The sequence below is a fragment of the Mastigoproctus giganteus genome, chromosome 1 (genome assembly GCF_048544385.1).
Source record: "Mastigoproctus giganteus isolate SK-2022 chromosome 1, ASM4854438v1, whole genome shotgun sequence".
Taxonomy (NCBI): Eukaryota; Metazoa; Arthropoda; class Arachnida; order Uropygi; family Thelyphonidae; genus Mastigoproctus; species Mastigoproctus giganteus.
The window spans coordinates 191700428-191721276 of record NC_143575.1 but is presented as its reverse complement, the minus strand read 5'-3'; the positions used below and the strand labels follow the sequence as shown (position 1 = coordinate 191721276).

Here is a 20849-nt window from a genome sequence, read left to right as displayed (position 1 = left end):
GAGAAGACAGGGGGTGGTAATCAATGGGCGCTGCTCTTCGTGGACTAATGTTATTAGTGGAGTCCCACAGGGTTCGGTGTTGTTTTGTATATTTATCAATGATGGCAGTTTGCTACCGCATATGGGTAGAAGTAACCCCAGAGAAACGTAGCAGGTCATGGGGTATTGTCAATGATATACAGGAAAAGGAGGCCTCATTTTGGGAAGGATGTAGATTTACTTGAGCGTGTACAGAGAAGGGCAACAAGATTGGTGAGGGGAGAATGAAGGGATCCTCTTACCAAGAGAGGCTTAAGTTCTGCAAATTGCAGTGGCTGGAGACTAGGCACCTGCGTGGTGATCTGATTGAGGTGTATAAGGCCTTGAATGGGTTGAGCACGCTGAATTCTGATGGGATCGTTCCACTTTTCAAATTACGAACCGATAGATGTGCGGAAATTTGCCTTTAGCCAGCGGGTGGTTAATTGCTGGAACAAACTTTCGTTGTGGAAGTTGATAGGTTGAGTAAATTTAAGGAGGAACTGGTGTGATTTTTTTTGGCTGATGCTGCATAAGCTCATACACATGCCACTACTACTCTCCATTCTTAGAAACAGGAGTCTACTTAATAGCCTTATAAGCTGAATTAGTGAAGATACTTTTGGTAGTTGTTGGCGCATAGGCTTCTGTGGACATAATGCACCTCCCAAGGTTTTTGCAGTACTTTGATCCGAACCCGCGACCTTTGGGTTGCCAGGCAGGCACTTTACCCACCCGATCGGCGATACTTTTAGTATTTGAATAAAACTATTCCTATATATTTATGGCAAAATAATATAGGATTAGTCTGATATTTCATACATCTAGCCTTTAAATTCTTTATTTCCCACAAAGTGAACACGCGCAGTGTGTTTCATCTTTGTAATATTTCTTCCTTAAGGCTCTCGAGAAATATAAGCATAGAATAGTATTTTATAAAATGTTCTAAACTGGAAGAAGGAGAAATACTCTTTCTTTATTCTTAAATGCACACTGTCTCGGGTTTATTATATTTCAGGGCAACGTACTCTATTCTTATAGAGTCATATGGCGCGCGCAATTCATGAATCTCTAACGATTAGGGTCTATATAATTCAGTAGGCCTATATTTATGTAGTTTTAACTCTCTGAACTACACTATTTCGTTCACTTTCTCCGAAAAATGAATTCGCGCATAAACTTGTAATATTTAAAATTAATGAAAACTTTCTACAAATGATAAATTAGAGTCTACCTATTTATTACTTGGGTGCTAGGTCTGAAGATGAGTTTCTATCTGGGAATTCGGTGTTTTTAAATTAATAATGAGATAGCGGAGATTAGAATTGTCCATCTACTTTGTTATCAGCCATAAAACAAGAAAGGTTAAATAGGAAGATTCGGAGATGGAGTCCTTAGAAACCGGACTGCTATACTGTCGTACTTTTCGGTTAACCTTTCAATCGTTCAGATCAAGGAGTCCTTTGATGCATATTCGCAAACTTTCCGTTTTCCAGCGCCAGATCTTTTCCATTTATAGAGCTATTGATCGTCTTTGTGTGCCAAGAACCACCCTAATAAGTATACTTTCCATTTCTTAGAAAGGATCGCTTTGCAGGTTACTTGTTGGCTATCGCTGTAACCGCAAAGGTTATTAAAAATAGAAGTTGATAAACCCTAGTCCGATTTAGAGATGACTTAACCACCTATCTCAAACCACCATCTATTAATAGGCATAGACAATTACATACAGAGAAAGATATAATCTCTTAAAATACGAAAAACTCGTGTCGAAGTGCTATCTAAGACAAGGATACAGTAAGACGGATCAAAGGTACTTCTATTCGTTTATCAAGAAAGAATGGGGTCATTTCAGGATGTAAAGTACTTGGATTTTTCGTTGTGTCCAAATAATATTTTATCTACTGTACACAGAGAGTAAGTGAAAATTTGGGTCAAGACAAGTTTTGTGGCCGTTCTCCCCACCTTTTTTTTCTTCTCAGGATTGTGAAGTTAATTAAGGGTAGCGTTTAAACCAAAAAAATATTACACACCAAATATCGATAAACATGTCCAACGTATAAAGGAAAGAAGAACACAAAGATGTATTTTGACTTAATCGTTTAGACCTGGAAGGTTGAGTTAAGTGGTCTTTTTCTCTGGAAGGATCATTCCAGAGCGAGGTTGGCTTCTAACTGATGCAAAGACTCTGAAATAATGAGCTAACCATTGGAGTAGATGCTCATTTATTGAAGATTCAGTGGCTTAATTGTTGGAGATGGATCGCGTGTCACCATCCATATGGCTTTTTTTCTTTCTTTCAATGCTCTTCTATCTGTCATTCGTTGAGTCTTTTCTTTTTCCGCTAAACATCCATCACAAATACACATTTAGGGCTATAAGTCTCTTTCTTAGTCGGTTCACTTCCAACGAATCCCTACCCCAAAGTAACGAATTGCCAAGAGAGAGAGAAATAAATAAAAAAAAAAATCTCTTCCATACGTGGATTGCCAATATCCATCTCAACAAAATGCCATTGTCAACTACACTGCGCACGTAATTTTATTTCAGCGCCTTACGTCTCGAGAGCACGTGAATCATCCGGCAAACAATGAGATCACGTGACGTACTTGGAAAAATATTTTCTTCATTTCTTTTTCACCCACAGAAACAGCAGATCCTCATTAAAGCGGGAGATTAAAGAGCAAAGCAACAAATTTCACACGTGCTTTTTTTTTTCTGCACGCCATCTAGCGTGAGGATAGCAAATAGTCGATTTCCTAGAGCATCAAGAGGATAATTTTCTTCAAGCCTTTATTGATGATGGCACATTTGGTAAATGTTTCTCAGAAAGGTAGGATGGTTGGAATTTCCAGAAATCTTTAACAGCTAGTAACATTTCAATATCTTTATTGCTTTCTTAACTAACTACAAATGTCAAGTATATGTCAGGAAAAATTATGTTAACTTCTGTTTTTTTTTTTCTAGGACTGACAAAAGTAGAAAAGAATAAAATAACGAAAATTGAAACCTCGCTAAAAATACAAATGGTAATCATCGAAACAAGTTCAGTACATTAAAAAAAAAAAAGACATTTTCTTACGTCTGTCAAAAGATGCGAAATTGTGCTAAAAAATAAATCTTCGAACGAATACACGCTGACAGACGGTCAATATCTTTACACGCCAGCACCATTATACCTTCAAATTGCATAAAATACGTGAAGCGAGAATCAACAAAGCTGGCAACAATGGCAAACTCACTTAAAGATAATATTTCTCACAAAGTTTTCCCCGTCCACTACCCCTAAAGCGGGTTGTCATGGGAAACGGGCAGTAATTGTTAAAACGACACTCTCTCTCTCGCTGTCCGTTCGATTTCGGAATTACGTTGACGATTAGATGGCTTGGGTTTTAGTTTCCCCGGCATTAAACGTCAAATATCGCTGTTGCATACAAGACAAAGGTGGGCTACAATACCGGGACCCGGCCCTATTAGGCGGAAATTTAGCACGTCCGTCTTGGCAGATGGTCCGTTTAAAGTGCGCGCGCACATAGACGGTGTTTCGCGTAATACTGCGCCTTAAGATGCCTTTCTGTTTCTTCGAGATCCATCGTCTGATGGACACATTGTCGTACGATTGTTAACAATCGGTCTGTTGCAACATATGAAAGCCAGGAGCCATGTCAAGTGGTGGTGATTATGGGCTGAGTTAGTAGAGTAGAGGTCGCCATTAAACCTAGTTTATGGTTTGGAGCTGGGAAAACAAGTGGTCAGCAGACGCTATATCTTAATCTAAGCTCTTGTGGATGGGCATTAAGTAGGGCACTGCAAGATGAAGGTCAATGACTGCTCCTTCCGTTGGTAAATTATGTTGACCCCCCCCCCCTCTATGAGATGCTAAATTTCCGTTTATACTCTGCCCCAGGGAAACATGGTTGGTTGCAGCCGATATAACAATGAACAATGGATCGTATATTTATCGTGGTAGCATACGGATTCGATTCTTACTGTACGTGACAGGACTATAGCCAGCCTCATGGCATCGTTCTGCAGTGCGGAATGAGAGAGAGCGCTATCGGAATGTATATTACTAGAACATCCACCCTGCAGCCCTGATCTGTTCTCATACAAATTTGGTAACGATATGTAGAGGACCGATATATCGGAAAAGGAACAGTTCCAGAACTATTTAAACACTCTAAAGCTTTTAGAATAAGAGAAATTCATCGAAAGGGTCCCTACATCATTGGACGCAAGCAATCAGTATCGTATGACTAGCTATGGGCACCATCTTAGAAATAAAAGGTGTCTGAAAGAAACTAAAATATTTAAAGCAATACCGATCTCTCTTTCACTGAAAAATCGTGAAACAGATTCAAAATCATCCATCGTTGTCGGATATAAGCGATGCGGTGTTGTAAATGGAAAACTTCTTCGTCTTTGATCAACCTTAAAACCAAATATTCATGAAGACGATGAATGGATGTTGCAAACAAGCATCAATTCTCGCCGACCTTCAGCCTTTTCATCAGAACAGAGGCTGCGCGAGTGTTTTCGGCAAAAGGTCAGTATCGGTAACCCTTCGCCTTTAACCACCCCCTGGTCTAAGGTTTAGCCACGAAGGCTGACTTCCGCTGGTAGCTTGAGATACGACGCGGACTCGTGTAGTCGAATAGTCCGATGAAATACGCTCGCGCGTGCTTGTGAATTAGAGGCAGTTGAGTGGGACTGTACTCGAGTTTGTTCCCTTCTTCCCTCCCCCCCCATATATTTCCAGCCCTGACCGTGAGAGTTCACAATTATCCTTGACCTGAGAGACTTTTTCTCCCACTACTTAGGAACACGGCAAGATCAGGAACCTTCCACCCTCGAAATAGACTTTAAAGTGGGGGTAATTAATTCGTAGTAAGAACCTCCTTCTTCAATCTGTCGAGCAAATGTATCTGATTGCGCCTTCAAACGTCTTAGGCGTTCTAACATAGATGGTCCGCCATTTTTTTTTTGTCTTTAATGTTTTCATTGTGATAAAGCTCTCGCACTTTGTTGGTGTAAGGACGGCATGTTAAGTATTTGAAGAGGGTTAAGTTAAGAATAAAAAGAAAAAGGGTCCGGATGTAGCAAACCACTTATGTAATTGTTTAAAACAGTTTCCAAACTGCGGTGCGATAAACTTAATCATATTTTGAACATAATCCTATAAAAGTGTTTAATGTCTCGCTTAGATACAAATAGATATTCGGGAAGGCGTTCCAAAATATTCCCAGGGACCCTGGATGTCGTTTTATTTCCAAAGTTATAAGCTAGTAAAAGATCCATACAAGATTTATTTTAATAGATAAATTCTACTGGACAATTTTCCAGCCTTTCATTAAAAAAAAAACGTACTAGATATACCATGGCGCGTGTACACTCACAAGACATTTTTTTTATTTACGAGAGCTGTTCAATAAAGAATGATCATAATTTTTCATGAACAACCGTACTGCTTGCTATTTCTAAGAGCAAATCAAGCTGCAGTCGGCTCGTGCAAGCCTATTCAACAATCGACATGACACGCAAAGAACACTATGCTGCTCTCAAGAAAACATCAGCTGAAGCTGATGGTGAATCTACGTTTCCATCTAGCACAACTCACAGATGGATTTGATTCAATCACAAAAATCGGTGGTCCTGGAGCTAAAACCACCACAGAAAACAAACTCTGCAATTGTGAGAATATCAAAAGGAGGCACGCGGTATTCTCCATGAGCATTTGCACTCCGAGTTCCAGGATTACTCGCATGAAGGTTTATCAGAAGCTGAAACGAATGGTTACTGAAGATGGTGAGGTTTTATTTCCAAAGTTAAAGAAGGAGCCGCTAAGAAAACTCTTCCAGTAGACAAGTTGGAGTAAGAGCATTTCATCAAATGGGGACTACTTTGAAAAAGGACCATCAATCTTTGTTGAACAGCCCTCATGTTTTTCTTTTGGAACTTTAAATAAAGCCGTAGTTAGCCAACCCCCAGAAAGAAACAAACGAAGCTTAGAGCTTGAATTTAAAAAGGTGAATTATAATTTGGATTAGTGATTCAAAACGGCTTCAGTTCTGCGGGAATCAATGTCCAACGGGACAGGTGTACGAAACCCAGACATAGATCTTAGTCCTAACTACGGCAGACGAAAATAAACCGCCGGGAACGCAGTTTTATTTTTCTAGACTTATACACCCTTTCAAAGTTTCGTTTCATCATAAAAGTATACAGACATTCTCTATGGATCGCTAAAAGTCTAACCGGAGTAAGATTAAACCATGTTTTGGAAGACGTCCATTACACAGACCGCCGAAGAAAGGATAAGAAGAAAGTAATAAGCGATATCTCAAGAGACGAATAGAAGAGAAGAGAAGAGCTGTTTTCAAACTATAGGAGTTTCTCGGAGTTCAATAGAGCGCATTTGAAGTCAGGATTTTTTGCCTTAAAACATTTGTTAAACTTCTGTTTAGAAATAGCGCTTTTTCTAAACTAATTACAGCTCTTAATGACCCAACGAAACTAGCACTGGATCTGTTTTGTTCAATGAATTGGACAGAGGAGAAAAAGGAAAAGTTTGTCCCCTTTAAACATGCTGATCCGAATTGAAGATAAAGGCTTCTCACACGAATTTGAAAGTGCATCGAGGGTGGGGCTGTGAAAACCCTCATGCCATGATTGAGCAGGTGCGGAAATTTCCTAAACTTAGCGTGTGGTTGACTTAATAGGTGACAGGTTAATTGGACCTTTTCTGCCACACCAACTCCAACCGGCACCAATGGACAATTTCGTAATTCTTCAGCTCCAGGGTGATAGCATCTTTCAGTGACACCTGCGCATGCATCAGTTCGTGACTGAAAACAAATTAAAAAACAAAAAAATAGGGATAATTTAGAGAATAGATAATTGAGGGGGAAATAAGATCCAAGGTGGGGGTATCGATGAAATTCCTCAGGGTCGTGGACACATTAAATCATTTATAAACGATGCTGTTTTGTATACCTGGAAAAAATAAAGTTTCATGTGTAATCAGTGCCTTTAGATTCGCCTCTGGTCACGTGATTGGTGAGCGGATTTCGGAGGGTATTAGTTGTACGATGGAGTTGGCTGGTTTCTGTGGGTTGTGACTCAAAGGTCATGGATGTCTAGGTGGAGATTCAAAACGTCCAGCATTGAAGAAGGAAATATTACTCATCCTATATTTCTGTTTAATTCGTCATACAGGATAGCCAGTATAAGAAAGGCTCTTTGAAATCGCAATTTAAATCAGAGTCTTCTTCTAATATTGTAAGTGAAAGGAATGGACATTGTTGTTGGTGAGCTGCCCAAGGTAGTATCTGTCACATTTGAGAAGGAATTTGGTAGATTAGAGCAATAATTGTTAATCCTTGTGGAGTAATAATCGGGAACTAAACATCTACTGTGATTCTTCCACAGTCGCCATCTTGAAGGAATATTTTCCGAACCCATTGAAGTTTGATCATAAATATTCGTTAGTTGGATCTCTTCAATTTATCATTCAGGATACTATGCTACGTAAGCTCATCAACAGTCAAAAAAAAATTTGCATTATAATATACACTGCCTTGCACAAACTATCTGGACACCTGCTGACATATTGAACATGGAGGTTTCTCGGCAGCACGTGTTTGTATGTAAATGTGGTAGAAAAACCATATAATTCCCTCCCCTTCCCATGGGGTAAATTAAGATTTATATCAGGGTAGATTCACAGTTTGATTCCACCGTATAATCAAACTATGAATCATAGGCTGTTACAGAAAACATGTACTGTGCACAAACCACTCACCAGCGACAAACATCATATTGAGTGATACTTAGGGAAAGAGGGGGAGTGAGACTGTTTACCATTGGAGGCGGTAGGTCTAATGCCACGACAGACACATTTTAAAGGGACTAAAGAATTAAGGGACTTGTTGGCGAGTTAGGGAATCGTATTAACTGCTTGAGGCAGAAATACCTCGTCTAGACCGTGTTGCTGTTATGGTGGCAGGAACATTTGGTACTGCAGTTTTGTGATTTGCCAAGAGAGATTAGAAGTCAAGGTAATTCCTTAGCAATGTGATTTTGTCTAGAAATCCGAACCTTGAAGAACTCCACATTAGTAGAGCCATCGACATTCGCACGCAGTGAATGATCACAGAGAATAAGGTGGAAGATTATGTAGAAGACCTTTATGCCATGATCGATAATCTTAGATATGTTGAGAGCAACTGCTTAAGTTCCTCCGAACTTTATCATGGAATATATCCAAAGATGAGTAATACAAGCCAAGACATGATCAGGGGTTATGTCTACGTGAATTAGTTGAAATTCACGTGTTGTTTCAGGAGAGTTGGTGGAATCTTATGGTGCCGACCATGCGAATTCCTCCAAGGGCCTTTTCCATGTGACGAAAACAGGCAAACATTATGGTTATGTCATTATCAGAAGAGACCCTAACAAGAATTTCGCAGATGAGCTGCTTGCCCAACATCACAACCACCCGGTGATCACCAATTCTTGCATTCTTCGATGACAGATTAGAAGAATCATGAGAGTTTACACAGGTCTTTGGTGGAGAGTATTCTTCTCTTCTTGGAGCAATTTTAGAAGGAACAAGAAGTTATATACTTTGAAATGGATTTTGGGGAAGGCGCTTTAAAGACACTAAAAGCACGAGCATGTAAACTTCATTAGATACGACCAAAATGGAAAAAAAAAAACATATGCAGGTGTTGGGTCAAGATCAACGCGCGTTTCCCTAGCACACTGTATCACAGCGAGCTTTTTTTAATAAAATACTTACTTCCCCCAAGCTTGCAATCAACAACCCTGAAAAAAAAAAAAACAAATTTCACACTTGAAACGTAAAACTAAAGGTTAATTATAAAATAAGCAGAAATATATTAAAACACGGGCGGCTTTTGAACTATATCGAAATAAGAGATTGAGTTTATTAAAAAAAACTTATTTGCTTTCCATTAAAAAAGGGGAAAAAAAAGCTTCCTGTTCCCTTCAGTTTCTTCCCACATAAGTCCAGTTTTGCGACATTAAGGTAACTTGATTGTAATTAATTCAACCAAAGTTCTCTACATTTTAATTACTTCGCAGGGAAAGGGAGTATCGATTTCTAACACAGCACACTGAATATATATATATTTTTTTTGATAACCCAAAATGTTTTTAATGAAGTCGCTTTTGCTCCGTAATTATATTCTCCTGATGATAATTGATCTATCCTCGCTCTCTCCTGCAAGTTACGTTGTCAACAGAGTTGTATTCACCTTCAGTTACAATAAATCAGAACCAACACGGCGGCCATTTTGGCTACGTTTATTCCAGAACTACACAAACACGTATAATTCGATTCAAACTTAAAAAAATAAATCGGAAAATACATATTAAAACAGTATCTTTGTAATATGAGGAATTAGAGGAGGATTTTATACCAGAGAATAGCAATTAGGCCTAAAATTTTTCTTAAGCCTAAAATTAGGCTTAAGAAAAACTAAAATATTTTATTACTGTTTTATATTGATTCTGTAACTGTCAGCGTTCTCACCATTATTTAGGGTCTGTGTGCCCTGCGTGTGAGAAGTCTGTATACAAATAAACAGTTCTTTCCATGAGATCGTGGAAAGAACTGTTTCTTTTCAGCATACAAGCTCGATTCTTCCTCCCCACAGCGAAAACAACCCCTTCTGTTCAGCATATGTTAATTAATATCGATAGCCACACACTAGTTTATCCTTTTATTCAGTTAACAAAAAATCTAACGTACAAAACAGGCTCATTTATGTAGATTTACAACTCCCAGCATGCAATTGACAATGTGGAAAACTTCACAATGGTTGGTATCTTTCAAACCACAATATAACAATAGGGGAATATTATATATGGCCTCAATATTTCTTTAACCGCTGTCTGGACTCCAATAAAACCAGCTGAGATAAGTAGTGGCTAGAATTAGGGCCGTTATGATACGCATCACAAAAGACTTCGGGATGATTATTTCAACTTAATAACTTAAGATGCCACTTGAACTGATAGATCGCATGGAAAATTTCCGATTTTACAAATCTGGAAGATAATTTCCAGCCTTGTTTGAGATTCCTGAAGATCATCTTAAATTATACAAACGATTTAGTCTTCCCCGGGGATGTAGCAGATCATTCAAGATATTTAAATAGGTCATAAGTTTAATAGCCTCAAAAAAATGGAATGCTTCTACAAATTTTCATGATGGGGTGGGGAAGATAAAAAAAAAAAGGCGGGTGGACAAGAGGTCATTGTTCTCCAATAGACTACGTAAGATAATACAGCATGCGTTTCTTATAACTCAAGGAGAAGAAAAATATGGGAACTAGCAGCCACTTTATTCGTGTATGTGCTGATGGAAAGAATGCCAGGACTGATAAATGATTGCAAGCTTGTGGTTTGGCCAGTACGTGGTTTACAAGGTAGGACCGCCATCTTTAATGATGTTGGCAGGTTAAGTGGATAGTGGAAAGGTGTCGATGAAAGTAAGAGGGGTGGAGGAAGGGGGGAAACGGACAAGTTGGGTTAAGTTCAAGTCACGGACTTAAGCTGGTTGATTTACTGTGTACAACCTACGTTCATCAACCGGGACTTGTATTAGCCATGGGATAAGACAAAGCAGCCCCCGAAGGCTGTCTTCGCAACTATGATGGAGCTTCTTAAAAAAGTGTTTCAGTAACTTTATTAATTAAAGGAATTTAAATTTCGAGATGCTTTTCTGAAAATATATTTAGACTTCTCTGAAACCTTCAGGATTCAAGGAAATTAGGCTACTTTCTTTCTTTTTAGTCTTAAGAACATTTTTCACTTTAATTTTTGTTCATATCAACTAGAGAGGAAATTACTTCCATTTTCAACCTAGTTTTTAAGAACTTCGGCTAACGAAGGAAATTTTCAGTAATAGGGTAAAACAAGTTTAGTAAACTCATTTATGCAGATTGCCAATCAAGACACGCGAACAACTGAAACACGCTAACAATAGATTGCAACACTCCAGCAACAATAAACATGACAAAGCACGCGGACATCAATGGCACGTATCTCGAGAATGAAATTTTGCGTGTCACCAAACAGCGCATGCGTCTTGTTTTTCTCGGATAAACTCTGTACTCGAAAACAAAGCTGCATAAATTCGAAGTGTTTCAACTATGCCTGACATTTAATGTCAGCGCTCCATTTGGTGTTTCAACTATGCCTGATTTTTAATGTTAGCGCTCCATTTAGTGTTTCAACTAGGCCGGACTCTCTTATTTTACCTTATTCTACGGTTACATAATTTGGGGTGAGAAAGTGAACAAGGATAGAACAGAAACCCAGAAAAGACACTTTGAGTTTTATCACCGGAACCACGGTAGCGCGAACAAGACGGAAAACTGTCTCACTCGTGTTAGTTATGAACGGACCTTCCGTTTGCACTTGCGTAGGTAGGAGGTCGACTCTCTCTTTCCAGCGTTGCGTCACGGTCGCTTAATGGGAGGGTAGGCAGTGCCACTCGTTAGAACTAACATTTGACAGTGGGGCCGTTATTTGCTAATATTTGAGAGATTGTGTTACAGGTGCCTGATGCCAGACCAAATTACCCCGAAAGCCATTTGCCAACGCTGTTAGGAAAATATATATCCAAAATAATATTGCGTCATTAAAATGCACGAGCTTAATAATTCATTTTAAAGTACCGAACAGAGTTCGCGTTTCTCGGTGCCAGCATCCGTTTGTTTTGCGTTTATCCAAAGGTGATATTTTTGGCGTGGAAGAGGACGACTTTTCTTTAATGTTATGATCGGGCGGGTTGTGCTTTCTCAGCACGAGCAAACGACCGTTAAAATACCTGGGCGGACGAATGCCCGATTTTTTTTTTAGGTGCCAAACCACTCCCTCAAACACTATTACATCCCATCTCTTCACTACATATATAATCAACAGTTCAAATATTAGGACTAAAATTATTTCTTCCTTTCTTAAAAAGGAGAAAATAAAATCATTTTGGGAAACAAAGTTGTAAATACCTGACTAAATCATAAAACTACTACGCGTGATATTTTGGATGATAGATATCATACTTTACTAAAAAAAAAAAGGATTGGGTGGGAAAGGGTGGTTACCAACCGAGAAAGATTGCCACTATAAAACGCGGTAATTTTAAAATGTAATCGCAGACGCGTTTATGCTGATCACTGTGTGCGAAATGTGCTTTATGATGTATGTAGCTATCAGAAAAGTTGATGAAAATCGTACGTCGTTTGGTAGAACGCAGTAACGTCTGCTATTGATGAAACAATTACCTACTTTGATACATCGCACTAAAAGTAATGTACCTTGGGAGGGATTGAAGTACAACAGGCCATCTAGTGGTCTTAGGTGCAACTTTCCTTTGGACGCATGAAAGAAATATCTATCCAGCGTTATATTGTGCAATATTTGTCTCCCGTAATGGTTTTTTCCTGGAACGATTACTGTGGATCCACTTGGGTAATTCATGCCCTCCTTCCTTCCTTCTATCGCCACCCATGGAAATATACGTCTCTGTATAGTTTCCGTCTTTATGCACCAGTTTATCTTTACCGCTAGCTCTGCTGAAGCATGCATCCTGTATCCAGTCTTGGGAATTTTCCCTCGAAAAAGGCGGATGCGAAGTAATGTGGGGATAAGCAGTCGATTTAAAATCGCATTCTTCTGTGGGCACCATTTTTTCAGGAGGTGGTAGTGGCATGAAGCATTTTCAGAAAAATTCACATCTACCCCCATGCACTGTATGAAAATTTAAGGTACCTTTCGATCTAAAATATAGCATAAACAAACTCAATAATCCATGGTGCGATCTAATAATCTCCAGACGTGTCCCACAAAGTGGAGTTTTGATTAGAGATCAAAGAGAATAATTTTATTAACACAGGATTGTTACTTGCCATCTGTTGGTCCACTCAGAGTGTAAAGATGGACACCATTAGCTCAATGTTTTGGACATTCTGTGGAGATTTAACCTTAGGACGGCCTTGACCAAGTCTTCTTAAAGTTTGATTTCTTTTCGAATATAAGAGTTTAAAGATTTAAGGAAATTTCATGACAAATATCGATAATATCTACATTTGGCAGTAGTCGTGATTAGCGTGCGTGGCCCCAAAGAGTTAGGGGTTCGAGTCCGTGGCCACTGACAATCTGGCTGTCCTTAACTCGAGAATAATAATGATTATTTGAGGTTTTTGGCGATGAATTTCTTTATAACCAACGTATTCCCAACTGGCCACAAGAAACTGCTAAAGCTTTTGCTAACTATTCTAATTATTAACACCAACATCTTATTTTATTCCAGGAACCGCAAAGATTATTTAAAATGGTGATGGATTGCGGTACCTTTCTGAAAGCGTGGCACAAACCTTGTTAAAAATTAATTTTAAACCTTTTCTTTGTGATCGAGGGGTTGGAGAAGGGGAAATTCGATTTCCTCAAAATGTTACGAAATTGTAAAAGCTTTTCATTGTGGACTGGGAAGAGATAGATTGTGCAAAAGGTGCATAGTTTGAAACAAGCATTTTCGGAAGCAGAACTGCAATTTATTTTTGCGAGCTGCGTGAGGACCCAGAGTCTCTCTCTCTCTCTCTCTTTCATTCAGCGTGCGCGCGTATTAAAGGAAGCGACATTATAGGACCGAGAGTTGGCTAGTATCACCATCAGATTCTGGACACAATATCCGGCTTATTACTGGAACCCGTTAGCTGCACACTGGCATGTCGTCATGATATGAAACGTATCTACTGCCTCATCTATAAATGGGGTAGTGGAAGACTAAGGAACTTTCTTTTGTGCGCGAAAATATCATCGAAGATAGCTTCACCCTCGATGAACATGCCAAGATGAGGAAAATAGCTGAAAGTCAACCTCAATAAATATTTTTAACTATTGGTACGCGTTCCCTTATTACCATCTACCAATTTAACTACTCCACTCCATAAAGCCGGTTTAATTTCCCCTCAATAGAAGCAGAAAACTAAATAAGATATTTGTGTCCATCTCATACACGCAATGCCCTTTGAATAACCCGCCTTTATCTTCTCCAGATTGAAGTCTTTTCAACTTTCCAATACGGTAGACCCAGTTCGCCACAACACAATAGCCAACTATCACTTCCAATACGTCTAGGTCTCGGCAAGTTTAACTAAGTTCTCGCACAAAACTTAGCGAACGTAGAACCCCCCAAGGGCTCTACTACCCATCGATTTTCTGTCAGCTGTAAACACGCCAACCTGCTAACTCCTAAGAGGTTAACATTGGTTGTAATGAAGATGTTTTATTTTTACAAACTGTGCCGTAAAATGTTATTGAATTCGGAATCTTAATACTGTTTGGTTATCCAAGGATTTCTTTGGATACAGTTTTCGTTCAGGTGACAATAACTTAAAAGCTAATCGCCAAGAAATAAGATTTCTATTTCTATCACGACTGGTGTCTTCTTAAGTGATAGGAAAGAAAAGTTCAGATGATTTTAAGACTTCACCTTACTGATCTATTTGACAGTTATGATATAACGAATGCATTTTGAGTTTTACCAACAACATCCTTTTGATTTTCAGCGAATTGACAAACAAGAAGATGGTCAAACTCAAGCTCCATTGACTGAATAATGGAGAGTCTATGTACACTAAAACTATCCATTCATCGATATATCTTCGTTTTATTCCTGTTCGATAAACAGAACCAGACACGCTTAGAAAGAATATTTATTTCAATTTTCCAGAAGAGAAATGAAGTCGCTGTACATGATGGAGCCCTCCCCAGTTTAAAAACTAACTCTGAATACAGCAGTTCTGTACCAATTATTTAAATGATTTGGAATGGAGAGGTTGTTTCGCTGGATGGGGGCATTGTAAAGTGTGCTGCAGATGATCTGAGATACTAATTCACGTACCAAGACATTCTTCTTTAAATATTGAAGTTGCACGGAGGTGGAAAAGACTAGGATGGCAGCATTCTACCCCAACAACAGAACTCCCGCTCGCCCTGGACAAACATTTGCACAAAGGAAGATGACGCTTTCGTTCATCTTCCTGAAGATTGTACCAATCATCTTGTGGAACTGAATTGTTCCACAAGGAGGGGGGACCAACAGGATATCGCACCTCTTCACGTCGCTGATGGTGTTAGCTGCTTCTCAAACGTTTCTTTTTGTAACAGCCTTGTTGCCACTACTTTTTAAACAACCCTCATAATATCATTAGGGGTTTTTCTACCTGAGGGGAGGGGAAGTTGAAATATTGCCCTTAAAATTCCTTCCTACGTGTACAGCACAGGGTTTGCTTGAAAGCGCAGGTTCGGACAAGGCCATCCTTCGTTCCTTCGTAATCTTTGATGTTTCTTAATGAACTCAAGACGTTCATCTATCTTCAAGGTTTAGCGCACGCTGTTACGGATTAAGTGTTGCCAAATACGACTGTTCCTGGCAACAGGGTTCCTGACTGTTTTTTCCCCGCTACTGTTCTAAGGTGATTTGTATACATCAGACATAACCCAACAGCGCCCCCCCCTTCTGACTATTACAATTTAGAATCATATTCCCCTGTACCTTCCAAAGTCGAAACAGTTCCTTCTTTATCAGCATTAGGCACGCTTGCCAAGTGAACAATGATTCGTTCATGGGGTACCGTAGAGTCGCGCGCCTTTTTACATAAGATTCTTTAAGCTACACATTCATCAAAGGATACAGGCGAATAGTTTTCTGGCATACTCTGCGATCCCCTGACACATACAACAAGCCTGTAGAATGCCTCTCTTTCGCTCTTCTAGACACTTGCTTCAAAAGCAGCACGAAAAAGATGCGGAGGGAATAAAAAAAACGAAGAAAAGAACAAGGTAGGAAATAGGAGACACAAAATCAAAGATGAAGTGAAAGATAAAATACGACTTCGAGAATATATTGCGTTTTTATTTGAATTATATCGAAAAAATGAAACGATCATTGGATTGAAAAGGCATCCCGATGGTTTCTTCATAAAAACGTTTGTTTATTATTATTTCGAATCTTAATAACTCGAATTATTCGAGATATTAACGATTTAGGTTATAGGCTTTCTAAAGGGGTTTTCTGATACATTAAATCCCTTAGTGGGGAACGCGTAAGCTTCTTCTGCCTTAATTTGGTCTATAACTCTTCTTATATTGACCATGTGGGATTGATGAAACTTCTAGGGATGGTCCAAGCGTATTGGATCACCCATTTAACCACTTTCTACTACTGATGGAAAGGTCTGCGCACTTTTAATACATATTCCTATCTTCTTGACACTTTCAGCGATCCAAGAGGTTTCTGGGAGTAGTGGTAAACTGATCTTAGGACATCGCCATTTCAGCAACAGTTAACCGCTGCGCATTGGGAAAAGCAATCTATTCGTAGCAGCAGCTAAGTAAATAAGTTAAGATGAACCGCGACATCGTGTGCTTGCTCTGTAGATGCGTGACTGCTGATGACGAGCAGCGAGCGAACGAAGGTGAGGACGTGGGTTCGGAAAAAGAACGCGACCACAGCGTATGTCTCACGAGCTGGGCATATATTTCCACTGTCAATCAAGATTCAGAGAAAACCATCGTCTCGCTCGAAGCTTCCTCTTTCTGTCTCTAGAAATCCCCCTTAGCAAATATATATAAAGTTTATAATATTCCAGAAAGTTGTTTTCCCCATACCGCATGGTGTCTCTGTGTGATTATTTTGCGCCATAAAAAAGAGCGCCATGGGATGTACATATCCCCATCTAATATACAGACGGGCACTTTCTCAGGAGAACCAGCTGTGTTTCTTAATCACCTCCTTCGGATATACAACAGTAATTGGCCAATCCCAACAGAGCCTCTCAAGCTGGTGACATCTGCAGATTATTTACGGGGCTCAGCAGGACATTCCCTGTTTGCTGAATTAACTCCTTACTTGACGAACCCGGGTGTTGGAGGGAGGGAAGGTGGACGTATTTAGAATGACAGGAAGTTTGCTCTCTTTGAAAAGTAATTATCAACATTATTTGGCTTCCGTGGCAAGTCTTTAATTGGGTGTTGATTTGCAGCGATTGTACACGCTGGAAGCACAGCCGGGCTTCCTTTTCTGAAAGCGACAATTGGCCCGAAAATTTAACGATAAATTAATTTCTATCGGACCGAAACCGAGTGCGAACCTGTGATTGTGTCTTTATTATAAAAGCATCTCTGTAACGATCATTGGGGACACTGAACTCAACGTTTACATCCCATAATGCTTCAAGTAACATTTCCGATATTATCCATGATTGAAAAACCGCGTTTCAAAATCACTGAGGATTTTCAAAATGATCGATGGATTTGCAACCAAATTGCCATTGTCAATGTACCATTAACGCCATGTTTTGAACTCATCTCATAAAACGATTGATGGATTTCATTCAAATATGGTAGATATACACCCAAATTGCCACTGCCGGTTTCTATATGATATTTCACCCTTCGTTAAGACCCATTATCAATATCAGCTCAAGAATCTCCACTTTTGTCGAGGGTATCTCCAGGAAATAAACAAGAGGTAATGTTACCGTGTCAAGACTGCACAGATACACGTCTGAAGTCATTCCGAAAAGAGGTATAAAATATTCCCCAAAGACATCTTTAATCCTCTGCCGTAACTTTAATGGAAAGCTTAAGAGAGACTTAATTTTGGGCGAAACGCTGGAATTCGCAAATCCCGACAAATGAGAAACGCTACTTAGCGATGGCAAGGAACAGAGATCGCCGTAATTACATACGGAGAATTTACTTCATCTGCCAAGTCGTCGCTTGACCAACAAAGACAAGAGGACCACAGTTAAGTACTTCGCCGAGAAAAGATGCAACACTGTTAGTACTTCGGATTACACGGGAACATCCAGTTTTATCAAGAGGAACACCAAACCTTCGTGTTCAAAAATCTTTAAGTAAACGACACAAAGTCACCGCAATAAACTTTTTTATTTGTCATCTTACAACCGGATTTGTCCTGGTCATTGGGGAAAATGATCCCTTATTTATTTTTACAAATTGTTTTTTTCCTTTCTTTATCCACACACGGTGACTCGGGTCATGAGGCATTGGCATTCTTTTTGTACAACCGATTTTTCTCTTAAAAAAAAAAGAAAAACCAGGAACTCAAGCTTCAATAGGTTCTTTGCGTAACCCTTCCCCTATCGTTGTTAATACTTTCAGTATTTCACTGATAAAAAGCAATCCAGGAAGTTGATAAGAGGCAAAACCCCCTCCTAAACGGAAATTGGGCAATAATGTGTCATACCGCTGTTTACATACTTTTCCGACCTCGGAGTTCCAATAGGAAACGAACTTACAGTGAGATAAAGCCAAAATTAATTGAATAAAAAAACCCGATGGGCGCACACTTTTATTTATTGATCGATATTAGTTAAAATATGTTTACAACAGCTTCAGTTACGAAAATTCTGAACAATAAAACGACAATATTGAAATTAACTCCAGAACATTGTCGCATTATTGTTACAAAATTATTCTTGCAACAACAACAATACACGCTCCTGCACATTGTTGCAATTATCGCTTTGGAAAATAGAATATTGTTATTAATTCATCGTAGCTTATGACCAGAAACTCCAAACTGGATTATATTGAGATAAACTATATAGCGGACTGGCATCCCATCTACCAGTGACTCAAATGGTGGTTCATTTCTTTCTGGAAATTGTAATTGAGTAAAACAGATCACACTAGTGTCAGATTAAAGCCAATTGAATTGGAATCTCTGTCCCAATAAATCCCGAGACAGAAGGCGCTCAGTGACCTTTTTGGAAAGCCTTGGCCATTCACAAACACAATAAGCTTATGACAGCAGAAGTAATTCAAAGCGAAAACATTTAGACTAGGCTTAGCGCCCTGCTGTTAGCGCTCCAGAGGTTTAGAATAGTTTCCCATCCTTTTCAAACTGCGTACAAAGTACCCCTAACTTCTGAATAGGAGTTAAACAGGTACTGAAGTATCCCCTGTCCGCCTTTTGATTCGTACCCCCAAGGGCTACGCGCACCACCGGTAAAGAAATACTAGCTTGGAGTCCCACCGATCTTTAGAACTGCAGGTAAGGCTGTGGTTAAACTGTGTACCACGGTCTATACACTTTTCATGAGGGGAAGGAGGCGTTCAATTTTTATCGGGGATTGTTGGATTAAAGGCGGTGGAGATGATTAATAAAATATTAATTGGATTATCGAAGAATCTTGTGTTAGTTGAGTTTGAAAAGTTTTTGCATGTCCAGACTTGTTTTCGGATAACCGAGTAACAATTAGAAAAAAAAAGAGAAGTGTTTTTAAATTTAGGACCGGAATAACAGATTACGCAACCTCGTGCCTAATTCCAATTAACAGAACTTTATATCCGTCGCATATATCGAGTTAGATAACTAACTTCATCGAAACCGTTTCCTAGGTAACCGTTGTTATGCGGATAATAGATGGAAACAATTGTAACAATGAAACACGACATCTGTTTGCGCTTAATGCATCACGATTCTAGTGTTGGATAATCTACAGAGAGATTCTAAGGTTGAGATCAACAACTATGTCAACGCAACTGACAATGTATAATTGCCTTTGAGTGGAGCTGTCATTAGGAGAGAAGAGAAGAGGCAGACGACACATGCGCCGGGTTGGGGAGTTTATTAATTGGAGAATCACAAACACGGGCCCCTATAGTACGAAAACGAGCGCGAGGAAACTCGTTAATAAAATTAATTTGGACATAGAGAGAGAGATTGAAGTTTGGAAGGAAGACCCCTCGCCCCCCTTTCTTCTTTCCCCCCAAAAGTTAGGTCAGAAGTCTAATGACCCATCCAGGATTTCTATAAAGCGATAGATGACTTATCTCCTGTTGTAGGTGGACGTAACGTTCCCTGAACCCCCCCCTCAAAAAAAGGTGTTTCTTGATAACGTTGGTACTTACCGTGGATGCACAGGACGGAAGGCTCGCCGCCAGAAAACTAATGACCGACACGACTGTCACCACCACCACCACAGCAGCAGATCACAAAGTAGCCAAGAATACGAGTAGCGTTCCACCTGTTTTATCACCAGATTGCTTTCCCAGCGTTCACCACTTTATCGACACAGGCACACAGATCACAGCAGCGGCTCCTCCATTCGCCTCACAACCGTCTGGAGCCGTAACATTACTCCCCGAAAAGCCAAACATTCCAACTACAAGCAACTTAACAACGGCATCGGCTCATATACCGAGACGCTAGCGCCGGCTGGCGGGCTGCTGTCGTACTGGCGGTAGCACGTGGAGTGGAGTGGTCAGGCGAGTCAAGAGACATTAGCTCCACCCCTTTGTGCACTCTCAGTTCATGGTTGGCTACGCTCCCTGCCTACTGCACCACCTCTTCACCCCTAGGTTCAACGTCCCTCTGTTATGGCCAAGCTGCTCTTACACCGTATCTCAATGTATCCCGGAATGTTGGATCTCCGCTATTATTCACCTACTGTGAGGAGGACTTAGAAGTGGTACAACATTATCGGAGATGAGAAAGAGGTAACAGCTTTTTGTTTGTTTGTTTATTTTTATTTTTTCCCCTTTCGTTGTGTATGGTTGAGGTATTTAAATGTTTTTTTCACTAAAAATTCCCCCTTCACCCCCAAGTAACTGTTTTTTTGGGGGGGAGAGGAGTTTAAAAAACATCGGGTATGGCCCAGTTTATCATTACCCCTCCCTCCACATAATTAAAGTCCCGCACAACCAACCATATTTTAAACAGGTTTAAGTACATTAATTTTCTATATTTTTTAAAACTACTGCTC

At 39.7% G+C, this 20849-nt stretch overlaps 1 protein-coding gene across 1 annotated transcript in view; it reads right to left on the bottom strand.

The window, feature by feature from the left end:
- Positions 1-20236, bottom strand: part of LOC150091392 (toll-like receptor Tollo) — a 119757-nt gene extending 99521 nt beyond the window's left edge. The window contains exon 1 of the mRNA XM_090375326.1: positions 19996-20236. The gene's annotated coding sequence lies outside the window, so the exon portion shown is untranslated. The remainder of the gene's footprint in view (positions 1-19995) is intronic.
- Between the last annotated feature and the right edge of the window lie 613 nt (positions 20237-20849).